The sequence below is a fragment of the Octopus bimaculoides genome, chromosome 20, assembly GCF_046866305.1.
Source record: "Octopus bimaculoides isolate indiv1 chromosome 20, ASM4686630v1, whole genome shotgun sequence".
NCBI lineage: Eukaryota > Metazoa > Mollusca > Cephalopoda > Octopoda > Octopodidae > Octopus > Octopus bimaculoides.
This window is the reverse complement of record NC_142947.1, coordinates 34,745,560-34,771,528: the sequence shown is the minus strand read 5'-3', so window position 1 is coordinate 34,771,528 and position 25,969 is coordinate 34,745,560. Positions and strand designations below refer to the sequence as shown.

The 25,969-nt window shown below is 44.8% G+C and overlaps 1 long non-coding RNA gene across 3 annotated transcripts in view; it reads right to left on the bottom strand.

Annotated features, from left to right (window-relative positions):
• Positions 1-25,969, bottom strand: part of LOC106882367 (uncharacterized) — a 102,577-nt gene that overhangs the window by 19,687 nt on the left and 56,921 nt on the right. For all 3 annotated transcript variants that reach the window (XR_016237649.1, XR_016237648.1, XR_001410990.3), the window contains one exon: positions 1-25,969. This exon is cut by the window's left edge and continues 19,687 nt beyond it; it is cut by the window's right edge and continues 35,312 nt beyond it. This is a non-coding gene — a long non-coding RNA (uncharacterized LOC106882367).

The following is a 25,969-nucleotide window of genomic DNA, read 5'->3' as shown; positions in this document are numbered from 1 at the left end:
CAGTTGCGCTGCTCCATGTTCTTGCTATCATCAAATACCAGTCGCAGTTACTCTGCTTCATGTTCCCGCTGTCACCAAATCCCAATCACAGTTGCTCTGTTCCATCTTGCTGTTACCACATTCTAGTCAGTTTCTCTGCTTCATGTTCCCGATGTCACCAAATCTAAGTATAGTAGCTCTGCTCTATGACCTTGCTGTCATCAAATCCCACTCACAGTTGCTCTGCTTCATGTTTCTGCTGTCACCAAATCTAAGTAATAGTAGCTCTGCTCTATGATCTTGCTGTCATCAAATCTCACTCACAGTTGCTATGTTCCATCTTGCTGTTGTTATCACATTCCAGTCACAGTAGCTCTGTTTCATGTTCTTGCTGTCACCAAATCTAAGTAATAGTAGCTCTGCTTCATGTTCCTGCTGTCACCAAATCCCAGTCACAGTTGCTCTGTTCTGTCTTGCTGATGTTACCACATTCCAGTCACAGTTGCACTGCTGCATGTTCTTGCTGTCACGAAATCTAAGTAATAGTAGCTCTGCTCCATGTTTTTGCTGTCATCAAATCTAAGTAATAGTAGCTCTGCTCTATGATCTTGCTGTCATCAAACCCAACTCACACTTGCTCTGATTCATGTTCCTGCTGTCACCAAATCCCAGTTACAGTTGCTCTGTTCTGTCTTGCTGATGTTACCACATTCCAGTCACAGTTGCACTGCTGCATGTTCTTGCTGTCACCAAATCTAAGCCAAAGTTTCTCTGCTCCACTTTGATGTCACCAGCTTCTTGTCATCAAAACCCACACACAGTTGCTCAGCTAGAACTTGTAGTTGTTACCACATGCTGCTTGCAGCTGCTCTGCTTCATGTTCAAGTCATAGTTTCTCTGTTCCATGTTTCTGCTGCCACCAAATCCCAGTCACAGTTGCCCTGTTCCACCTTGCTGTTGTTACCACATTCCAGTCACTGTTGCTCTGCTTCATGGTCTTGTTGCCACTAAGTCTAAGCCACAGTTGCTTTGCTCCATGTTTCTGCTGTAACCACCTCCAAATCACAGACAGTTGCTCTGCTCTATCTTGCTGTTGCCACCACATTCTGTTACACTTGCTCTTACTTTTGTTCCTACTGTCAACACCTCTATATCATAGCCGCCCCTTTTCTGCATCAGTCACAATCACTCTTCTTGTCACCAAACTGACTTCACAGCAGTTCTGCTCCATGCTCCGTAGTTTACAGATTCCAGTCATAATTGTTCTGCTCCATGTTCCTGTTCTACTTTGTTGACATCACATTCTGGTCGCAGTTGCTCTGCTCCATGTTCCTGCTGTCACCAAACCCCAGTCACAGTTGCTTTGCTCTGCTCCAACTTGCTGTCATCACGAAATTCTGGCTGCAGTTGCTCTACTTCACACACCTATTGCCACCAAAGCCATAGTTGCTCTGCTCCACAATCCAGTCACAGTTGCACTGCTGCATGTTCTTGCTGTCACGAAATCTAAGTAATAGTAGCTCTGCTTCATGTTCTTGCTGCCATCAAATCCCAGTAACAGTTGCTCTGCTTCATGTTCCCGCTGTCACCAAATCCCAGTCACAGTTGCTGTCATCACAAAATTCTGGCTGCAGTTGCTCTACTTCACACACCTATTGCCACCTAAGCCATAGTTGCTCTGCTCCACCTTGATGTTGTCACCAGCTTCTTGTCATCAAAACCCAGAAAGTTGCTCTGCTAGAACTTGTAGATGTCACCACATTCTGGTTACAGTTTCTGTGCTCCATGTTGCTGCTGTCATCAAATCGCAGTCATACTTGTTCTGCTCCATATGTCTGTTATCAAATCCTAGTCACAGTTGCTCTGCTTCATGTTCTTGCTGTCATCAAATCTAAGTAATAGTAGCTCTGCTCCATGTTCTTGCTATCATCAAAATCCCAGTCACAGTTGCTTTGTTCCGTCTTGCTGTTGTTACCACATTCCAGTCACAGTTGCGCTGCTCCATGTTCTTGCTATCATCAAATACCAGTCGCAGTTACTCTGCTTCATGTTCCCGCTGTCACCAAATCCCAATCACAGTTGCTCTGTTCAATCTTGCTGTTACCACATTCTAGTCAGTTTCTCTGCTTCATGTTCCCGATGTCACCAAATCTAAGTATAGTAGCTCTGCTCTATGACCTTGCTGTCATCAAATCCCACTCACAGTTGCTCTGCTTCATGTTTCTGCTGTCACCAAATCTAAGTAATAGTAGCTCTGCTCTATGATCTTGCTGTCATCAAATCTCACTCACAGTTGCTATGTTCCATCTTGCTGTTGTTATCACATTCCAGTCACAGTAGCTCTGGTTCATGTTCTTGCTGTCACAAAATCTAAGTAATAGTAGCTCTGCTTCATGTTCCTGCTGTCACCAAATCCCAGTCACAGTTGCTCTGTTCTGTCTTGCTGATGTTACCACATTCCAGTCACAGTTGCACTGCTGCATGTTCTTGCTGTCATCAAATCTAAGTAATAGTAGCTCTGCTCTATGATCTTGCTGTCATCAAACCCAACTCACACTTGCTCTGATTCATGTTCCTGCTGTCACCAAATCCCAGTTACAGTTGCTCTGTTCTGTCTTGCTGATGTTACCACATTCCAGTCACAGTTGCACTGCTGCATGTTCTTGCTGTCACCAAATCTAAGCCAAAGTTTCTCTGCTCCACTTTGATGTCACCAGCTTCTTGTCATCAAAACCCACACACAGTTGCTCAGCTAGAACTTGTAGTTGTTACCACATGCTGCTTGCAGCTGCTCTGCTTCATGTTCAAGTCATAGTTTCTCTGTTCCATGTTTCTGCTGCCACCAAATCCCAGTCACAGTTGCCCTGTTCCACCTTGCTGTTGTTACCACATTCCAGTCACTGTTGCTCTGCTTCATGGTCTTGTTGCCACTAAGTCTAAGCCACAGTTGCTTTGCTCCATGTTTCTGCTGTAACCACCTCCAAATCACAGACAGTTGCTCTGCTCTATCTTGCTGTTGCCACCACATTCTGTTACACTTGCTCTTACTTTTGTTCCTACTGTCAACACCTCTATATCATAGCCGCCCCTTTTCTGCATCAGTCACAATCACTCTTCTTGTCACCAAACTGACTTCACAGCAGTTCTGCTCCATGCTCCGTAGTTTACAGATTCCAGTCATAATTGTTCTGCTCCATGTTCCTGTTCTACTTTGTTGACATCACATTCTGGTCGCAGTTGCTCTGCTCCATGTTCCTGCTGTCACCAAACCCCAGTCACAGTTGCTTTGCTCTGCTCCAACTTGCTGTCATCACGAAATTCTGGCTGCAGTTGCTCTACTTCACACACCTATTGCCACCAAAGCCATAGTTGCTCTGCTCCACAATCCAGTCACAGTTGCACTGCTGCATGTTCTTGCTGTCACGAAATCTAAGTAATAGTAGCTCTGCTTCATGTTCTTGCTGCCATCAAATCCCAGTAACAGTTGCTCTGCTTCATGTTCCCGCTGTCACCAAATCCCAGTCACAGTTGCTGTCATCACAAAATTCTGGCTGCAGTTGCTCTACTTCACACACCTATTGCCACCTAAGCCATAGTTGCTCTGCTCCACCTTGATGTTGTCACCAGCTTCTTGTCATCAAAACCCAGAAAGTTGCTCTGCTAGAACTTGTAGATGTCACCACATTCTGGTTACAGTTTCTGTGCTCCATGTTGCTGCTGTCATCAAATCGCAGTCATACTTGTTCTGCTCCATATGTCTGTTATCAAATCCTAGTCACAGTTGCTCTGCTTCATGTTCTTGCTGTCATCAAATCTAAGTAATAGTAGCTCTGCTCCATGTTCTTGCTATCATCAAATCCCAGTCACAGTTGCTTTGTTCCGTCTTGCTGTTGTTACCACATTCCAGTCACAGTTGCGCTGCTCCATGTTCTTGCTATCATCAAATACCAGTCGCAGTTACTCTGCTTCATGTTCCCGCTGTCACCAAATCCCAATCACAGTTGCTCTGTTCAATCTTGCTGTTACCACATTCTAGTCAGTTTCTCTGCTTCATGTTTCTGCTGTCACCAAATCTAAGTAATAGTAGCTCTGCTCTATGATCTTGCTGTCATCAAATCTCACTCACAGTTGCTATGTTCCATCTTGCTGTTGTTATCACATTCCAGTCACAGTAGCTCTGTTTCATGTTCTTGCTGTCACCAAATCTAAGTAATAGTAGCTCTGCTTCATGTTCCTGCTGTCACCAAATCCCAGTCACAGTTGCTCTGTTCTGTCTTGCTGATGTTACCACATTCCAGTCACAGTTGCACTGCTGCATGTTCTTGCTGTCACGAAATCTAAGTAATAGTAGCTCTGCTCCATGTTTTTGCTGTCATCAAATCTAAGTAATAGTAGCTCTGCTCTATGATCTTGCTGTCATCAAACCCAACTCACACTTGCTCTGATTCATGTTCCTGCTGTCACCAAATCCCAGTTACAGTTGCTCTGTTCTGTCTTGCTGATGTTACCACATTCCAGTCACAGTTGCACTGCTGCATGTTCTTGCTGTCACCAAATCTAAGCCAAAGTTTCTCTGCTCCACTTTGATGTCACCAGCTTCTTGTCATCAAAACCCACACACAGTTGCTCAGCTAGAACTTGTAGTTGTTACCACATGCTGCTTGCAGCTGCTCTGCTTCATGTTCAAGTCATAGTTTCTCTGTTCCATGTTTCTGCTGCCACCAAATCCCAGTCACAGTTGCCCTGTTCCACCTTGCTGTTGTTACCACATTCCAGTCACTGTTGCTCTGCTTCATGGTCTTGTTGCCACTAAGTCTAAGCCACAGTTGCTTTGCTCCATGTTTCTGCTGTAACCACCTCCAAATCACAGACAGTTGCTCTGCTCTATCTTGCTGTTGCCACCACATTCTGTTACACTTGCTCTTACTTTTGTTCCTACTGTCAACACCTCTATATCATAGCCGCCCCTTTTCTGCATCAGTCACAATCACTCTTCTTGTCACCAAACTGACTTCACAGCAGTTCTGCTCCATGCTCCGTAGTTTACAGATTCCAGTCATAATTGTTCTGCTCCATGCTCCGTAGTTTACAGATTCCAGTCATAATTGTTCTGCTCCATGTTCCTGTTCTACTTTGTTGACATCACATTCTGGTCGCAGTTGCTCTGCTCCATGTTCCTGCTGTCACCAAACCCCAGTCACAGTTGCTTTGCTCTGCTCCAACTTGCTGTCATCACGAAATTCTGGCTGCAGTTGCTCTACTTCACACACCTATTGCCACCAAAGCCATAGTTGCTCTGCTCCACAATCCAGTCACAGTTGCACTGCTGCATGTTCTTGCTGTCACGAAATCTAAGTAATAGTAGCTCTGCTTCATGTTCTTGCTGCCATCAAATCCCAGTAACAGTTGCTCTGCTTCATGTTCCCGCTGTCACCAAATCCCAGTCACAGTTGCTGTCATCACAAAATTCTGGCTGCAGTTGCTCTACTTCACACACCTATTGCCACCTAAGCCATAGTTGCTCTGCTCCACCTTGATGTTGTCACCAGCTTCTTGTCATCAAAACCCAGAAAGTTGCTCTGCTAGAACTTGTAGATGTCACCACATTCTGGTTACAGTTTCTGTGCTCCATGTTGCTGCTGTCATCAAATCGCAGTCATACTTGTTCTGCTCCATATGTCTGTTATCAAATCCTAGTCACAGTTGCTCTGCTTCATGTTCTTGCTGTCATCAAATCTAAGTAATAGTAGCTCTGCTCCATGTTCTTGCTATCATCAAATCCCAGTCACAGTTGCTTTGTTCCGTCTTGCTGTTGTTACCACATTCCAGTCACAGTTGCGCTGCTCCATGTTCTTGCTATCATCAAATACCAGTCGCAGTTACTCTGCTTCATGTTCCCGCTGTCACCAAATCCCAATCACAGTTGCTCTGTTCAATCTTGCTGTTACCACATTCTAGTCAGTTTCTCTGCTTCATGTTCCCGATGTCACCAAATCTAAGTATAGTAGCTCTGCTCTATGACCTTGCTGTCATCAAATCCCACTCACAGTTGCTCTGCTTCATGTTTCTGCTGTCACCAAATCTAAGTAATAGTAGCTCTGCTCTATGATCTTGCTGTCATCAAATCTCACTCACAGTTGCTATGTTCCATCTTGCTGTTGTTATCACATTCCAGTCACAGTAGCTCTGTTTCATGTTCTTGCTGTCACCAAATCTAAGTAATAGTAGCTCTGCTTCATGTTCCTGCTGTCACCAAATCCCAGTCACAGTTGCTCTGTTCTGTCTTGCTGATGTTACCACATTCCAGTCACAGTTGCACTGCTGCATGTTCTTGCTGTCACGAAATCTAAGTAATAGTAGCTCTGCTCCATGTTTTTGCTGTCATCAAATCTAAGTAATAGTAGCTCTGCTCTATGATCTTGCTGTCATCAAACCCAACTCACACTTGCTCTGATTCATGTTCCTGCTGTCACCAAATCCCAGTTACAGTTGCTCTGTTCTGTCTTGCTGATGTTACCACATTCCAGTCACAGTTGCACTGCTGCATGTTCTTGCTGTCACCAAATCTAAGCCAAAGTTTCTCTGCTCCACTTTGATGTCACCAGCTTCTTGTCATCAAAACCCACACACAGTTGCTCAGCTAGAACTTGTAGTTGTTACCACATGCTGCTTGCAGCTGCTCTGCTTCATGTTCAAGTCATAGTTTCTCTGTTCCATGTTTCTGCTGCCACCAAATCCCAGTCACAGTTGCCCTGTTCCACCTTGCTGTTGTTACCACATTCCAGTCACTGTTGCTCTGCTTCATGGTCTTGTTGCCACTAAGTCTAAGCCACAGTTGCTTTGCTCCATGTTTCTGCTGTAACCACCTCCAAATCACAGACAGTTGCTCTGCTCTATCTTGCTGTTGCCACCACATTCTGTTACACTTGCTCTTACTTTTGTTCCTACTGTCAACACCTCTATATCATAGCCGCCCCTTTTCTGCATCAGTCACAATCACTCTTCTTGTCACCAAACTGACTTCACAGCAGTTCTGCTCCATGCTCCGTAGTTTACAGATTCCAGTCATAATTGTTCTGCTCCATGTTCCTGTTCTACTTTGTTGACATCACATTCTGGTCGCAGTTGCTCTGCTCCATGTTCCTGCTGTCACCAAACCCCAGTCACAGTTGCTTTGCTCTGCTCCAACTTGCTGTCATCACGAAATTCTGGCTGCAGTTGCTCTACTTCACACACCTATTGCCACCAAAGCCATAGTTGCTCTGCTCCACAATCCAGTCACAGTTGCACTGCTGCATGTTCTTGCTGTCACGAAATCTAAGTAATAGTAGCTCTGCTTCATGTTCTTGCTGCCATCAAATCCCAGTAACAGTTGCTCTGCTTCATGTTCCCGCTGTCACCAAATCCCAGTCACAGTTGCTGTCATCACAAAATTCTGGCTGCAGTTGCTCTACTTCACACACCTATTGCCACCTAAGCCATAGTTGCTCTGCTCCACCTTGATGTTGTCACCAGCTTCTTGTCATCAAAACCCAGAAAGTTGCTCTGCTAGAACTTGTAGATGTCACCACATTCTGGTTACAGTTTCTGTGCTCCATGTTGCTGCTGTCATCAAATCGCAGTCATACTTGTTCTGCTCCATATGTCTGTTATCAAATCCTAGTCACAGTTGCTCTGCTTCATGTTCTTGCTGTCATCAAATCTAAGTAATAGTAGCTCTGCTCCATGTTCTTGCTATCATCAAAATCCCAGTCACAGTTGCTTTGTTCCGTCTTGCTGTTGTTACCACATTCCAGTCACAGTTGCGCTGCTCCATGTTCTTGCTATCATCAAATACCAGTCGCAGTTACTCTGCTTCATGTTCCCGCTGTCACCAAATCCCAATCACAGTTGCTCTGTTCAATCTTGCTGTTACCACATTCTAGTCAGTTTCTCTGCTTCATGTTCCCGATGTCACCAAATCTAAGTATAGTAGCTCTGCTCTATGACCTTGCTGTCATCAAATCCCACTCACAGTTGCTCTGCTTCATGTTTCTGCTGTCACCAAATCTAAGTAATAGTAGCTCTGCTCTATGATCTTGCTGTCATCAAATCTCACTCACAGTTGCTATGTTCCATCTTGCTGTTGTTATCACATTCCAGTCACAGTAGCTCTGGTTCATGTTCTTGCTGTCACAAAATCTAAGTAATAGTAGCTCTGCTTCATGTTCCTGCTGTCACCAAATCCCAGTCACAGTTGCTCTGTTCTGTCTTGCTGATGTTACCACATTCCAGTCACAGTTGCACTGCTGCATGTTCTTGCTGTCATCAAATCTAAGTAATAGTAGCTCTGCTCTATGATCTTGCTGTCATCAAACCCAACTCACACTTGCTCTGATTCATGTTCCTGCTGTCACCAAATCCCAGTTACAGTTGCTCTGTTCTGTCTTGCTGATGTTACCACATTCCAGTCACAGTTGCACTGCTGCATGTTCTTGCTGTCACCAAATCTAAGCCAAAGTTTCTCTGCTCCACTTTGATGTCACCAGCTTCTTGTCATCAAAACCCACACACAGTTGCTCAGCTAGAACTTGTAGTTGTTACCACATGCTGCTTGCAGCTGCTCTGCTTCATGTTCAAGTCATAGTTTCTCTGTTCCATGTTTCTGCTGCCACCAAATCCCAGTCACAGTTGCCCTGTTCCACCTTGCTGTTGTTACCACATTCCAGTCACTGTTGCTCTGCTTCATGGTCTTGTTGCCACTAAGTCTAAGCCACAGTTGCTTTGCTCCATGTTTCTGCTGTAACCACCTCCAAATCACAGACAGTTGCTCTGCTCTATCTTGCTGTTGCCACCACATTCTGTTACACTTGCTCTTACTTTTGTTCCTACTGTCAACACCTCTATATCATAGCCGCCCCTTTTCTGCATCAGTCACAATCACTCTTCTTGTCACCAAACTGACTTCACAGCAGTTCTGCTCCATGCTCCGTAGTTTACAGATTCCAGTCATAATTGTTCTGCTCCATGTTCCTGTTCTACTTTGTTGACATCACATTCTGGTCGCAGTTGCTCTGCTCCATGTTCCTGCTGTCACCAAACCCCAGTCACAGTTGCTTTGCTCTGCTCCAACTTGCTGTCATCACGAAATTCTGGCTGCAGTTGCTCTACTTCACACACCTATTGCCACCAAAGCCATAGTTGCTCTGCTCCACAATCCAGTCACAGTTGCACTGCTGCATGTTCTTGCTGTCACGAAATCTAAGTAATAGTAGCTCTGCTTCATGTTCTTGCTGCCATCAAATCCCAGTAACAGTTGCTCTGCTTCATGTTCCCGCTGTCACCAAATCCCAGTCACAGTTGCTGTCATCACAAAATTCTGGCTGCAGTTGCTCTACTTCACACACCTATTGCCACCTAAGCCATAGTTGCTCTGCTCCACCTTGATGTTGTCACCAGCTTCTTGTCATCAAAACCCAGAAAGTTGCTCTGCTAGAACTTGTAGATGTCACCACATTCTGGTTACAGTTTCTGTGCTCCATGTTGCTGCTGTCATCAAATCGCAGTCATACTTGTTCTGCTCCATATGTCTGTTATCAAATCCTAGTCACAGTTGCTCTGCTTCATGTTCTTGCTGTCATCAAATCTAAGTAATAGTAGCTCTGCTCCATGTTCTTGCTATCATCAAATCCCAGTCACAGTTGCTTTGTTCCGTCTTGCTGTTGTTACCACATTCCAGTCACAGTTGCGCTGCTCCATGTTCTTGCTATCATCAAATACCAGTCGCAGTTACTCTGCTTCATGTTCCCGCTGTCACCAAATCCCAATCACAGTTGCTCTGTTCAATCTTGCTGTTACCACATTCTAGTCAGTTTCTCTGCTTCATGTTTCTGCTGTCACCAAATCTAAGTAATAGTAGCTCTGCTCTATGATCTTGCTGTCATCAAATCTCACTCACAGTTGCTATGTTCCATCTTGCTGTTGTTATCACATTCCAGTCACAGTAGCTCTGTTTCATGTTCTTGCTGTCACCAAATCTAAGTAATAGTAGCTCTGCTTCATGTTCCTGCTGTCACCAAATCCCAGTCACAGTTGCTCTGTTCTGTCTTGCTGATGTTACCACATTCCAGTCACAGTTGCACTGCTGCATGTTCTTGCTGTCACGAAATCTAAGTAATAGTAGCTCTGCTCCATGTTTTTGCTGTCATCAAATCTAAGTAATAGTAGCTCTGCTCTATGATCTTGCTGTCATCAAACCCAACTCACACTTGCTCTGATTCATGTTCCTGCTGTCACCAAATCCCAGTTACAGTTGCTCTGTTCTGTCTTGCTGATGTTACCACATTCCAGTCACAGTTGCACTGCTGCATGTTCTTGCTGTCACCAAATCTAAGCCAAAGTTTCTCTGCTCCACTTTGATGTCACCAGCTTCTTGTCATCAAAACCCACACACAGTTGCTCAGCTAGAACTTGTAGTTGTTACCACATGCTGCTTGCAGCTGCTCTGCTTCATGTTCAAGTCATAGTTTCTCTGTTCCATGTTTCTGCTGCCACCAAATCCCAGTCACAGTTGCCCTGTTCCACCTTGCTGTTGTTACCACATTCCAGTCACTGTTGCTCTGCTTCATGGTCTTGTTGCCACTAAGTCTAAGCCACAGTTGCTTTGCTCCATGTTTCTGCTGTAACCACCTCCAAATCACAGACAGTTGCTCTGCTCTATCTTGCTGTTGCCACCACATTCTGTTACACTTGCTCTTACTTTTGTTCCTACTGTCAACACCTCTATATCATAGCCGCCCCTTTTCTGCATCAGTCACAATCACTCTTCTTGTCACCAAACTGACTTCACAGCAGTTCTGCTCCATGCTCCGTAGTTTACAGATTCCAGTCATAATTGTTCTGCTCCATGCTCCGTAGTTTACAGATTCCAGTCATAATTGTTCTGCTCCATGTTCCTGTTCTACTTTGTTGACATCACATTCTGGTCGCAGTTGCTCTGCTCCATGTTCCTGCTGTCACCAAACCCCAGTCACAGTTGCTTTGCTCTGCTCCAACTTGCTGTCATCACGAAATTCTGGCTGCAGTTGCTCTACTTCACACACCTATTGCCACCAAAGCCATAGTTGCTCTGCTCCACAATCCAGTCACAGTTGCACTGCTGCATGTTCTTGCTGTCACGAAATCTAAGTAATAGTAGCTCTGCTTCATGTTCTTGCTGCCATCAAATCCCAGTAACAGTTGCTCTGCTTCATGTTCCCGCTGTCACCAAATCCCAGTCACAGTTGCTGTCATCACAAAATTCTGGCTGCAGTTGCTCTACTTCACACACCTATTGCCACCTAAGCCATAGTTGCTCTGCTCCACCTTGATGTTGTCACCAGCTTCTTGTCATCAAAACCCAGAAAGTTGCTCTGCTAGAACTTGTAGATGTCACCACATTCTGGTTACAGTTTCTGTGCTCCATGTTGCTGCTGTCATCAAATCGCAGTCATACTTGTTCTGCTCCATATGTCTGTTATCAAATCCTAGTCACAGTTGCTCTGCTTCATGTTCTTGCTGTCATCAAATCTAAGTAATAGTAGCTCTGCTCCATGTTCTTGCTATCATCAAATCCCAGTCACAGTTGCTTTGTTCCGTCTTGCTGTTGTTACCACATTCCAGTCACAGTTGCGCTGCTCCATGTTCTTGCTATCATCAAATACCAGTCGCAGTTACTCTGCTTCATGTTCCCGCTGTCACCAAATCCCAATCACAGTTGCTCTGTTCAATCTTGCTGTTACCACATTCTAGTCAGTTTCTCTGCTTCATGTTCCCGATGTCACCAAATCTAAGTATAGTAGCTCTGCTTCATGTTTCTGCTGTCACCAAATCTAAGTAATAGTAGCTCTGCTCTATGATCTTGCTGTCATCAAATCTCACTCACAGTTGCTATGTTCCATCTTGCTGTTGTTATCACATTCCAGTCACAGTAGCTCTGGTTCATGTTCTTGCTGTCACCAAATCTAAGTAATAGTAGCTCTGCTTCATGTTCCTGCTGTCACCAAATCCCAGTCACAGTTGCTCTGTTCTGTCTTGCTGATGTTACCACATTCCAGTCACAGTTGCACTGCTGCATGTTCTTGCTGTCACGAAATCTAAGTAATAGTAGCTCTGCTCCATGTTTTTGCTGTCATCAAATCTAAGTAATAGTAGCTCTGCTCTATGATCTTGCTGTCATCAAACCCAACTCACACTTGCTCTGATTCATGTTCCTGCTGTCACCAAATCCCAGTTACAGTTGCTCTGTTCTGTCTTGCTGATGTTACCACATTCCAGTCACAGTTGCACTGCTGCATGTTCTTGCTGTCACCAAATCTAAGCCAAAGTTTCTCTGCTCCACTTTGATGTCACCAGCTTCTTGTCATCAAAACCCACACACAGTTGCTCAGCTAGAACTTGTAGTTGTTACCACATGCTGCTTGCAGCTGCTCTGCTTCATGTTCAAGTCATAGTTTCTCTGTTCCATGTTTCTGCTGCCACCAAATCCCAGTCACAGTTGCCCTGTTCCACCTTGCTGTTGTTACCACATTCCAGTCACTGTTGCTCTGCTTCATGGTCTTGTTGCCACTAAGTCTAAGCCACAGTTGCTTTGCTCCATGTTTCTGCTGTAACCACCTCCAAATCACAGACAGTTGCTCTGCTCTATCTTGCTGTTGCCACCACATTCTGTTACACTTGCTCTTACTTTTGTTCCTACTGTCAACACCTCTATATCATAGCCGCCCCTTTTCTGCATCAGTCACAATCACTCTTCTTGTCACCAAACTGACTTCACAGCAGTTCTGCTCCATGCTCCGTAGTTTACAGATTCCAGTCATAATTGTTCTGCTCCATGTTCCTGTTCTACTTTGTTGACATCACATTCTGGTCGCAGTTGCTCTGCTCCATGTTCCTGCTGTCACCAAACCCCAGTCACAGTTGCTTTGCTCTGCTCCAACTTGCTGTCATCACGAAATTCTGGCTGCAGTTGCTCTACTTCACACACCTATTGCCACCAAAGCCATAGTTGCTCTGCTCCACAATCCAGTCACAGTTGCACTGCTGCATGTTCTTGCTGTCACGAAATCTAAGTAATAGTAGCTCTGCTTCATGTTCTTGCTGCCATCAAATCCCAGTAACAGTTGCTCTGCTTCATGTTCCCGCTGTCACCAAATCCCAGTCACAGTTGCTGTCATCACAAAATTCTGGCTGCAGTTGCTCTACTTCACACACCTATTGCCACCTAAGCCATAGTTGCTCTGCTCCACCTTGATGTTGTCACCAGCTTCTTGTCATCAAAACCCAGAAAGTTGCTCTGCTAGAACTTGTAGATGTCACCACATTCTGGTTACAGTTTCTGTGCTCCATGTTGCTGCTGTCATCAAATCGCAGTCATACTTGTTCTGCTCCATATGTCTGTTATCAAATCCTAGTCACAGTTGCTCTGCTTCATGTTCTTGCTGTCATCAAATCTAAGTAATAGTAGCTCTGCTCCATGTTCTTGCTATCATCAAAATCCCAGTCACAGTTGCTTTGTTCCGTCTTGCTGTTGTTACCACATTCCAGTCACAGTTGCGCTGCTCCATGTTCTTGCTATCATCAAATACCAGTCGCAGTTACTCTGCTTCATGTTCCCGCTGTCACCAAATCCCAATCACAGTTGCTCTGTTCAATCTTGCTGTTACCACATTCTAGTCAGTTTCTCTGCTTCATGTTCCCGATGTCACCAAATCTAAGTATAGTAGCTCTGCTCTATGACCTTGCTGTCATCAAATCCCACTCACAGTTGCTCTGCTTCATGTTTCTGCTGTCACCAAATCTAAGTAATAGTAGCTCTGCTCTATGATCTTGCTGTCATCAAATCTCACTCACAGTTGCTATGTTCCATCTTGCTGTTGTTATCACATTCCAGTCACAGTAGCTCTGGTTCATGTTCTTGCTGTCACAAAATCTAAGTAATAGTAGCTCTGCTTCATGTTCCTGCTGTCACCAAATCCCAGTCACAGTTGCTCTGTTCTGTCTTGCTGATGTTACCACATTCCAGTCACAGTTGCACTGCTGCATGTTCTTGCTGTCATCAAATCTAAGTAATAGTAGCTCTGCTCTATGATCTTGCTGTCATCAAACCCAACTCACACTTGCTCTGATTCATGTTCCTGCTGTCACCAAATCCCAGTTACAGTTGCTCTGTTCTGTCTTGCTGATGTTACCACATTCCAGTCACAGTTGCACTGCTGCATGTTCTTGCTGTCACCAAATCTAAGCCAAAGTTTCTCTGCTCCACTTTGATGTCACCAGCTTCTTGTCATCAAAACCCACACACAGTTGCTCAGCTAGAACTTGTAGTTGTTACCACATGCTGCTTGCAGCTGCTCTGCTTCATGTTCAAGTCATAGTTTCTCTGTTCCATGTTTCTGCTGCCACCAAATCCCAGTCACAGTTGCCCTGTTCCACCTTGCTGTTGTTACCACATTCCAGTCACTGTTGCTCTGCTTCATGGTCTTGTTGCCACTAAGTCTAAGCCACAGTTGCTTTGCTCCATGTTTCTGCTGTAACCACCTCCAAATCACAGACAGTTGCTCTGCTCTATCTTGCTGTTGCCACCACATTCTGTTACACTTGCTCTTACTTTTGTTCCTACTGTCAACACCTCTATATCATAGCCGCCCCTTTTCTGCATCAGTCACAATCACTCTTCTTGTCACCAAACTGACTTCACAGCAGTTCTGCTCCATGCTCCGTAGTTTACAGATTCCAGTCATAATTGTTCTGCTCCATGTTCCTGTTCTACTTTGTTGACATCACATTCTGGTCGCAGTTGCTCTGCTCCATGTTCCTGCTGTCACCAAACCCCAGTCACAGTTGCTTTGCTCTGCTCCAACTTGCTGTCATCACGAAATTCTGGCTGCAGTTGCTCTACTTCACACACCTATTGCCACCAAAGCCATAGTTGCTCTGCTCCACAATCCAGTCACAGTTGCACTGCTGCATGTTCTTGCTGTCACGAAATCTAAGTAATAGTAGCTCTGCTTCATGTTCTTGCTGCCATCAAATCCCAGTAACAGTTGCTCTGCTTCATGTTCCCGCTGTCACCAAATCCCAGTCACAGTTGCTGTCATCACAAAATTCTGGCTGCAGTTGCTCTACTTCACACACCTATTGCCACCTAAGCCATAGTTGCTCTGCTCCACCTTGATGTTGTCACCAGCTTCTTGTCATCAAAACCCAGAAAGTTGCTCTGCTAGAACTTGTAGATGTCACCACATTCTGGTTACAGTTTCTGTGCTCCATGTTGCTGCTGTCATCAAATCGCAGTCATACTTGTTCTGCTCCATATGTCTGTTATCAAATCCTAGTCACAGTTGCTCTGCTTCATGTTCTTGCTGTCATCAAATCTAAGTAATAGTAGCTCTGCTCCATGTTCTTGCTATCATCAAATCCCAGTCACAGTTGCTTTGTTCCGTCTTGCTGTTGTTACCACATTCCAGTCACAGTTGCGCTGCTCCATGTTCTTGCTATCATCAAATACCAGTCGCAGTTACTCTGCTTCATGTTCCCGCTGTCACCAAATCCCAATCACAGTTGCTCTGTTCAATCTTGCTGTTACCACATTCTAGTCAGTTTCTCTGCTTCATGTTTCTGCTGTCACCAAATCTAAGTAATAGTAGCTCTGCTCTATGATCTTGCTGTCATCAAATCTCACTCACAGTTGCTATGTTCCATCTTGCTGTTGTTATCACATTCCAGTCACAGTAGCTCTGTTTCATGTTCTTGCTGTCACCAAATCTAAGTAATAGTAGCTCTGCTTCATGTTCCTGCTGTCACCAAATCCCAGTCACAGTTGCTCTGTTCTGTCTTGCTGATGTTACCACATTCCAGTCACAGTTGCACTGCTGCATGTTCTTGCTGTCACGAAATCTAAGTAATAGTAGCTCTGCTCCATGTTTTTGCTGTCATCAAATCTAAGTAATAGTAGCTCTGCTCTATGATCTTGCTGTCATCAAACCCAACTCACACTTGCTCTGATTCATGTTCCTGCTGTCACCAAATCCCAGTTACAGTTGCTCTGTTCTGTCTTGCTGATGTTACCACATTCCAGTCACAGTTGCACTGCTGCATGTTCTTGCTGTCACCAAATCTAAGCCAAAGTTTCTCTGCTCCACTTTGATGTCACCAGCTTCTTGTCATCAAAACCCACACACAGTTGCTCAGCTAGAACTTGTAGTTGTTACCACATGCTGCTTGCAGCTGCTCTGCTTCATGTTCAAGTCATAGTTTCTCTGTTCCATGTTTCTGCTGCCACCAAATCCCAGTCACAGTTGCCCTGTTCCACCTTGCTGTTGTTACCACATTCCAGTCACTGTTGCTCTGCTTCATGGTCTTGTTGCCACTAAGTCTAAGCCACAGTTGCTTTGCTCCATGTTTCTGCTGTAACCACCTCCAAATCACAGACAGTTGCTCTGCTCTATCTTGCTGTTGCCACCACATTCTGTTACACTTGCTCTTACTTTTGTTCCTACTGTCAACACCTCTATATCATAGCCGCCCCTTTTCTGCATCAGTCACAATCACTCTTCTTGTCACCAAACTGACTTCACAGCAGTTCTGCTCCATGCTCCGTAGTTTACAGATTCCAGTCATAATTGTTCTGCTCCATGCTCCGTAGTTTACAGATTCCAGTCATAATTGTTCTGCTCCATGTTCCTGTTCTACTTTGTTGACATCACATTCTGGTCGCAGTTGCTCTGCTCCATGTTCCTGCTGTCACCAAACCCCAGTCACAGTTGCTTTGCTCTGCTCCAACTTGCTGTCATCACGAAATTCTGGCTGCAGTTGCTCTACTTCACACACCTATTGCCACCAAAGCCATAGTTGCTCTGCTCCACAATCCAGTCACAGTTGCACTGCTGCATGTTCTTGCTGTCACGAAATCTAAGTAATAGTAGCTCTGCTTCATGTTCTTGCTGCCATCAAATCCCAGTAACAGTTGCTCTGCTTCATGTTCCCGCTGTCACCAAATCCCAGTCACAGTTGCTGTCATCACAAAATTCTGGCTGCAGTTGCTCTACTTCACACACCTATTGCCACCTAAGCCATAGTTGCTCTGCTCCACCTTGATGTTGTCACCAGCTTCTTGTCATCAAAACCCAGAAAGTTGCTCTGCTAGAACTTGTAGATGTCACCACATTCTGGTTACAGTTTCTGTGCTCCATGTTGCTGCTGTCATCAAATCGCAGTCATACTTGTTCTGCTCCATATGTCTGTTATCAAATCCTAGTCACAGTTGCTCTGCTTCATGTTCTTGCTGTCATCAAATCTAAGTAATAGTAGCTCTGCTCCATGTTCTTGCTATCATCAAATCCCAGTCACAGTTGCTTTGTTCCGTCTTGCTGTTGTTACCACATTCCAGTCACAGTTGCGCTGCTCCATGTTCTTGCTATCATCAAATACCAGTCGCAGTTACTCTGCTTCATGTTCCCGCTGTCACCAAATCCCAATCACAGTTGCTCTGTTCAATCTTGCTGTTACCACATTCTAGTCAGTTTCTCTGCTTCATGTTCCCGATGTCACCAAATCTAAGTATAGTAGCTCTGCTCTATGACCTTGCTGTCATCAAATCCCACTCACAGTTGCTCTGCTTCATGTTTCTGCTGTCACCAAATCTAAGTAATAGTAGCTCTGCTCTATGATCTTGCTGTCATCAAATCTCACTCACAGTTGCTATGTTCCATCTTGCTGTTGTTATCACATTCCAGTCACAGTAGCTCTGTTTCATGTTCTTGCTGTCACCAAATCTAAGTAATAGTAGCTCTGCTTCATGTTCCTGCTGTCACCAAATCCCAGTCACAGTTGCTCTGTTCTGTCTTGCTGATGTTACCACATTCCAGTCACAGTTGCACTGCTGCATGTTCTTGCTGTCACGAAATCTAAGTAATAGTAGCTCTGCTCCATGTTTTTGCTGTCATCAAATCTAAGTAATAGTAGCTCTGCTCTATGATCTTGCTGTCATCAAACCCAACTCACACTTGCTCTGATTCATGTTCCTGCTGTCACCAAATCCCAGTTACAGTTGCTCTGTTCTGTCTTGCTGATGTTACCACATTCCAGTCACAGTTGCACTGCTGCATGTTCTTGCTGTCACCAAATCTAAGCCAAAGTTTCTCTGCTCCACTTTGATGTCACCAGCTTCTTGTCATCAAAACCCACACACAGTTGCTCAGCTAGAACTTGTAGTTGTTACCACATGCTGCTTGCAGCTGCTCTGCTTCATGTTCAAGTCATAGTTTCTCTGTTCCATGTTTCTGCTGCCACCAAATCCCAGTCACAGTTGCCCTGTTCCACCTTGCTGTTGTTACCACATTCCAGTCACTGTTGCTCTGCTTCATGGTCTTGTTGCCACTAAGTCTAAGCCACAGTTGCTTTGCTCCATGTTTCTGCTGTAACCACCTCCAAATCACAGACAGTTGCTCTGCTCTATCTTGCTGTTGCCACCACATTCTGTTACACTTGCTCTTACTTTTGTTCCTACTGTCAACACCTCTATATCATAGCCGCCCCTTTTCTGCATCAGTCACAATCACTCTTCTTGTCACCAAACTGACTTCACAGCAGTTCTGCTCCATGCTCCGTAGTTTACAGATTCCAGTCATAATTGTTCTGCTCCATGTTCCTGTTCTACTTTGTTGACATCACATTCTGGTCGCAGTTGCTCTGCTCCATGTTCCTGCTGTCACCAAACCCCAGTCACAGTTGCTTTGCTCTGCTCCAACTTGCTGTCATCACGAAATTCTGGCTGCAGTTGCTCTACTTCACACACCTATTGCCACCAAAGCCATAGTTGCTCTGCTCCACAATCCAGTCACAGTTGCACTGCTGCATGTTCTTGCTGTCACGAAATCTAAGTAATAGTAGCTCTGCTTCATGTTCTTGCTGCCATCAAATCCCAGTAACAGTTGCTCTGCTTCATGTTCCCGCTGTCACCAAATCCCAGTCACAGTTGCTGTCATCACAAAATTCTGGCTGCAGTTGCTCTACTTCACACACCTATTGCCACCTAAGCCATAGTTGCTCTGCTCCACCTTGATGTTGTCACCAGCTTCTTGTCATCAAAACCCAGAAAGTTGCTCTGCTAGAACTTGTAGATGTCACCACATTCTGGTTACAGTTTCTGTGCTCCATGTTGCTGCTGTCATCAAATCGCAGTCATACTTGTTCTGCTCCATATGTCTGTTATCAAATCCTAGTCACAGTTGCTCTGCTTCATGTTCTTGCTGTCATCAAATCTAAGTAATAGTAGCTCTGCTCCATGTTCTTGCTATCATCAAAATCCCAGTCACAGTTGCTTTGTTCCGTCTTGCTGTTGTTACCACATTCCAGTCACAGTTGCGCTGCTCCATGTTCTTGCTATCATCAAATACCAGTCGCAGTTACTCTGCTTCATGTTCCCGCTGTCACCAAATCCCAATCACAGTTGCTCTGTTCAATCTTGCTGTTACCACATTCTAGTCAGTTTCTCTGCTTCATGTTCCCGATGTCACCAAATCTAAGTATAGTAGCTCTGCTCTATGACCTTGCTGTCATCAAATCCCACTCACAGTTGCTCTGCTTCATGTTTCTGCTGTCACCAAATCTAAGTAATAGTAGCTCTGCTCTATGATCTTGCTGTCATCAAATCTCACTCACAGTTGCTATGTTCCATCTTGCTGTTGTTATCACATTCCAGTCACAGTAGCTCTGGTTCATGTTCTTGCTGTCACAAAATCTAAGTAATAGTAGCTCTGCTTCATGTTCCTGCTGTCACCAAATCCCAGTCACAGTTGCTCTGTTCTGTCTTGCTGATGTTACCACATTCCAGTCACAGTTGCACTGCTGCATGTTCTTGCTGTCATCAAATCTAAGTAATAGTAGCTCTGCTCTATGATCTTGCTGTCATCAAACCCAACTCACACTTGCTCTGATTCATGTTCCTACTGTCACCAAATCCCAGTTACAGTTGCTCTGTTCTGTCTTGCTGATGTTACCACATTCCAGTCACAGTTGCACTGCTGCATGTTCTTGCTGTCACCAAATCTAAGCCAAAGTTTCTCTGCTCCACTTTGATGTCACCAGCTTCTTGTCATCAAAACCCACACACAGTTGCTCAGCTAGAACTTGTAGTTGTTACCACATGCTGCTTGCAGCTGCTCTGCTTCATGTTCAAGTCATAGTTTCTCTGTTCCATGTTTCTGCTGCCACCAAATCCCAGTCACAGTTGCCCTGTTCCACCTTGCTGTTGTTACCACATTCCAGTCACTGTTGCTCTGCTTCATGGTCTTGTTGCCACTAAGTCTAAGCCACAGTTGCTTTGCTCCATGTTTCTGCTGTAACCACCTCCAAATCACAGACAGTTGCTCTGCTCTATCTTGCTGTTGCCACCACATTCTGTTACACTTGCTCTTACTTTTGTTCCTACTGTCAACACCTCTATATCATAGCCGCCCCTTTTCTGCATCAGTCACAATCACTCTTCTTGTCACCAAACTGACTTCACAGCAGTTCTGCTCCATGCTCCGTAGTTTACAGATTCCAGTCATAATTGTTCTGCTCCATGTTCCTGTTCTACTTTGTTGACATCACATTCTGGTCGCAGTTGCTCTGCTCCATGTTCCTGCTGTCACCAAACCCCAGTCACAGTTGCTTTGCTCTGCTCCAACTTGCTGTCATCACGAAATTCTGGCTGCAGTTGCTCTACTTCACACACCTATTGCCACCAAAGCCATAGTTGCTCTGCTCCACAATCCAGTCACAGTTGCACTGCTGCATGTTCTTGCTGTCACGAAATCTAAGTAATAGTAGCTCTGCTTCATGTTCTTGCTGCCATCAAATCCCAGTAACAGTTGCTCTGCTTCATGTTCCCGCTGTCACCAAATCCCAGTCACAGTTGCTGTCATCACAAAATTCTGGCTGCAGTTGCTCTACTTCACACACCTATTGCCACCTAAGCCATAGTTGCTCTGCTCCACCTTGATGTTGTCACCAGCTTCTTGTCATCAAAACCCAGAAAGTTGCTCTGCTAGAACTTGTAGATGTCACCACATTCTGGTTACAGTTTCTGTGCTCCATGTTGCTGCTGTCATCAAATCGCAGTCATACTTGTTCTGCTCCATATGTCTGTTATCAAATCCTAGTCACAGTTGCTCTGCTTCATGTTCTTGCTGTCATCAAATCTAAGTAATAGTAGCTCTGCTCCATGTTCTTGCTATCATCAAATCCCAGTCACAGTTGCTTTGTTCCGTCTTGCTGTTGTTACCACATTCCAGTCACAGTTGCGCTGCTCCATGTTCTTGCTATCATCAAATACCAGTCGCAGTTACTCTGCTTCATGTTCCCGCTGTCACCAAATCCCAATCACAGTTGCTCTGTTCAATCTTGCTGTTACCACATTCTAGTCAGTTTCTCTGCTTCATGTTTCTGCTGTCACCAAATCTAAGTAATAGTAGCTCTGCTCTATGATCTTGCTGTCATCAAATCTCACTCACAGTTGCTATGTTCCATCTTGCTGTTGTTATCACATTCCAGTCACAGTAGCTCTGTTTCATGTTCTTGCTGTCACCAAATCTAAGTAATAGTAGCTCTGCTTCATGTTCCTGCTGTCACCAAATCCCAGTCACAGTTGCTCTGTTCTGTCTTGCTGATGTTACCACATTCCAGTCACAGTTGCACTGCTGCATGTTCTTGCTGTCACGAAATCTAAGTAATAGTAGCTCTGCTCCATGTTTTTGCTGTCATCAAATCTAAGTAATAGTAGCTCTGCTCTATGATCTTGCTGTCATCAAACCCAACTCACACTTGCTCTGATTCATGTTCCTGCTGTCACCAAATCCCAGTTACAGTTGCTCTGTTCTGTCTTGCTGATGTTACCACATTCCAGTCACAGTTGCACTGCTGCATGTTCTTGCTGTCACCAAATCTAAGCCAAAGTTTCTCTGCTCCACTTTGATGTCACCAGCTTCTTGTCATCAAAACCCACACACAGTTGCTCAGCTAGAACTTGTAGTTGTTACCACATGCTGCTTGCAGCTGCTCTGCTTCATGTTCAAGTCATAGTTTCTCTGTTCCATGTTTCTGCTGCCACCAAATCCCAGTCACAGTTGCCCTGTTCCACCTTGCTGTTGTTACCACATTCCAGTCACTGTTGCTCTGCTTCATGGTCTTGTTGCCACTAAGTCTAAGCCACAGTTGCTTTGCTCCATGTTTCTGCTGTAACCACCTCCAAATCACAGACAGTTGCTCTGCTCTATCTTGCTGTTGCCACCACATTCTGTTACACTTGCTCTTACTTTTGTTCCTACTGTCAACACCTCTATATCATAGCCGCCCCTTTTCTGCATCAGTCACAATCACTCTTCTTGTCACCAAACTGACTTCACAGCAGTTCTGCTCCATGCTCCGTAGTTTACAGATTCCAGTCATAATTGTTCTGCTCCATGCTCCGTAGTTTACAGATTCCAGTCATAATTGTTCTGCTCCATGTTCCTGTTCTACTTTGTTGACATCACATTCTGGTCGCAGTTGCTCTGCTCCATGTTCCTGCTGTCACCAAACCCCAGTCACAGTTGCTTTGCTCTGCTCCAACTTGCTGTCATCACGAAATTCTGGCTGCAGTTGCTCTACTTCACACACCTATTGCCACCAAAGCCATAGTTGCTCTGCTCCACAATCCAGTCACAGTTGCACTGCTGCATGTTCTTGCTGTCACGAAATCTAAGTAATAGTAGCTCTGCTTCATGTTCTTGCTGCCATCAAATCCCAGTAACAGTTGCTCTGCTTCATGTTCCCGCTGTCACCAAATCCCAGTCACAGTTGCTGTCATCACAAAATTCTGGCTGCAGTTGCTCTACTTCACACACCTATTGCCACCTAAGCCATAGTTGCTCTGCTCCACCTTGATGTTGTCACCAGCTTCTTGTCATCAAAACCCAGAAAGTTGCTCTGCTAGAACTTGTAGATGTCACCACATTCTGGTTACAGTTTCTGTGCTCCATGTTGCTGCTGTCATCAAATCGCAGTCATACTTGTTCTGCTCCATATGTCTGTTATCAAATCCTAGTCACAGTTGCTCTGCTTCATGTTCTTGCTGTCATCAAATCTAAGTAATAGTAGCTCTGCTCCATGTTCTTGCTATCATCAAATCCCAGTCACAGTTGCTTTGTTCCGTCTTGCTGTTGTTACCACATTCCAGTCACAGTTGCGCTGCTCCATGTTCTTGCTATCATCAAATACCAGTCGCAGTTACTCTGCTTCATGTTCCCGCTGTCACCAAATCCCAATCACAGTTGCTCTGTTCAATCTTGCTGTTACCACATTCTAGTCAGTTTCTCTGCTTCATGTTCCCGATGTCACCAAATCTAAGTATAGTAGCTCTGCTTCATGTTTCTGCTGTCACCAAATCTAAGTAATAGTAGCTCTGCTCTATGATCTTGCTGTCATCAAATCTCACTCACAGTTGCTATGTTCCATCTTGCTGTTGTTATCACATTCCAGTCACAGTAGCTCTGGTTCATGTTCTTGCTGTCACCAAATCTAAGTAATAGTAGCTCTGCTTCATGTTCCTGCTGTCACCAAATCCCAGTCACAGTTGCTCTGTTCTGTCTTGCTGATGTTACCACATTCCAGTCACAGTTGCACTGCTGCATGTTCTTGCTGTCACGAAATCTAAGTAATAGTAGCTCTGCTCCATGTTTTTGCTGTCATCAAATCTAAGTAATAGTAGCTCTGCTCTATGATCTTGCTGTCATCAAACCCAACTCACACTTGCTCTGATTCATGTTCCTGCTGTCACCAAATCCCAGTTACAGTTGCTCTGTTCTGTCTTGCTGATGTTACCACATTCCAGTCACAGTTGCACTGCTGCATGTTCTTGCTGTCACCAAATCTAAGCCAAAGTTTCTCTGCTCCACTTTGATGTCACCAGCTTCTTGTCATCAAAACCCACACACAGTTGCTCAGCTAGAACTTGTAGTTGTTACCACATGCTGCTTGCAGCTGCTCTGCTTCATGTTCAAGTCATAGTTTCTCTGTTCCATGTTTCTGCTGCCACCAAATCCCAGTCACAGTTGCCCTGTTCCACCTTGCTGTTGTTACCACATTCCAGTCACTGTTGCTCTGCTTCATGGTCTTGTTGCCACTAAGTCTAAGCCACAGTTGCTTTGCTCCATGTTTCTGCTGTAACCACCTCCAAATCACAGACAGTTGCTCTGCTCTATCTTGCTGTTGCCACCACATTCTGTTACACTTGCTCTTACTTTTGTTCCTACTGTCAACACCTCTATATCATAGCCGCCCCTTTTCTGCATCAGTCACAATCACTCTTCTTGTCACCAAACTGACTTCACAGCAGTTCTGCTCCATGCTCCGTAGTTTACAGATTCCAGTCATAATTGTTCTGCTCCATGTTCCTGTTCTACTTTGTTGACATCACATTCTGGTCGCAGTTGCTCTGCGCCATGTTCCTGCTGTCATCAAACCCCAGTCACAGTTGCTTTGCTCTGCTCCAACTTGCTGTCATCACGAAATTCTGGCTGCAGTTGCTCTACTTCACACACCTATTGCCACCTAAGCCATAGTTGCTCTGCTCCACCTTGATGTTGTCACCAGCTTCTTGTCATCAAAACCCACAGACAGTTGCTCTGCTAGAACTTGCAGTTGTCACCACATTCTGGTTACAGTTTCTGTGTTCCATGTTCCTGCTGTCATCAAATCTCAGTCATACTTGTTCTGCTCCATATGTCTGTTATCAAATCCTAGTCACAGTTGCTCTGCTTCATGTTCTTGCTGTCATCAAATCCCAGTCACAGTTGCTCTGTTTCATGTTCCTGCTGTCACCGAATCCCAGTCACAGTTGCTCTGTTCCATTTTGCTGTTGTTACCACATTCCAATCACAGTTGCTCTGCTTCATGTTCCTGCTGTCACCAAATCTAAGTAATAGTAGCTCTGCTTCATGTTCTTGCTGCCATCAAATCCCAGTCACAGTTGCTCTGCTCCATGTTCCTGCTGTCACCAAGCCCCAGTCACAGTTGCTTTGCTCTGCTCCAACTTGCTGTCATCACGAAATTCTGGCTGCAGTTGCTCTACTTCACACACCTATTGCCACCTAAGCCATAGTTGCTCTGCTCCACCTTGATGTTGTCACCAGCTTCTTGTTATCAAAACTCACAGACAATTGCTCTGCTAGAACTTGTAGTTGTCACCACATTCTGGTTACAGTTTCTGTCCTCCATGTTCCTGCTGTCATCAAATCCCAGTCATGCTTGTTCTGCTCCACTTTGTTGTTGTCACCACTTTCTGGTCACAGTTGCTTTGCTTCTTGTTCCTGCTAACACCAAATCTAAGTAAAAGTAGCTCTGCTCCATATGTCTGTTATCAAATCCTAGTTACAGTTGCTCTGCTTCATGTTCTTGCTGTCACCAAATCTAAGTAATAGTAGCTCTGCTCCATGTTCTTGCTGCCATCAAATCCCAGTCACAATTGCTCTGCTTCATGTTCCCGCTGTCACCAAATCCCAGTCACAGTTGCTCTGTTCCATCTTGCTGTGACCACATTCCAATCACAGTTGCTCTGCTTCATGTTCCTGATGTCACCAAATCTAAGTAATAGTAGCTCTGCTCTATGATCTTGCTGTCATCAAATCCCACTCACAGTTACTTTGTTCCATCATTCTGTTGTTATCACATTCCAGTCACAGTTGCTCTGCTTCATGTTTCTGCTGTCACCAAATCTAAGTAATAGCAGCTCTGCTCCATGTTCTTGCCGTCATCAAATCCACCTCCAAATCACAGACAGTTGCTCTGCTCATATTGCTGCTGTAACCACCTTCTGGTCACAGTTGCTTTGCTTCTTGATCCTGCTGTCACCAAATCTAATAGTTGCTCTGCTCTATGTTTTTGCTGTTATCAAAACCCACACAGTTGCTCTGCTTACAACTTGCTGTTGTCACCACATTCTAATTACAGT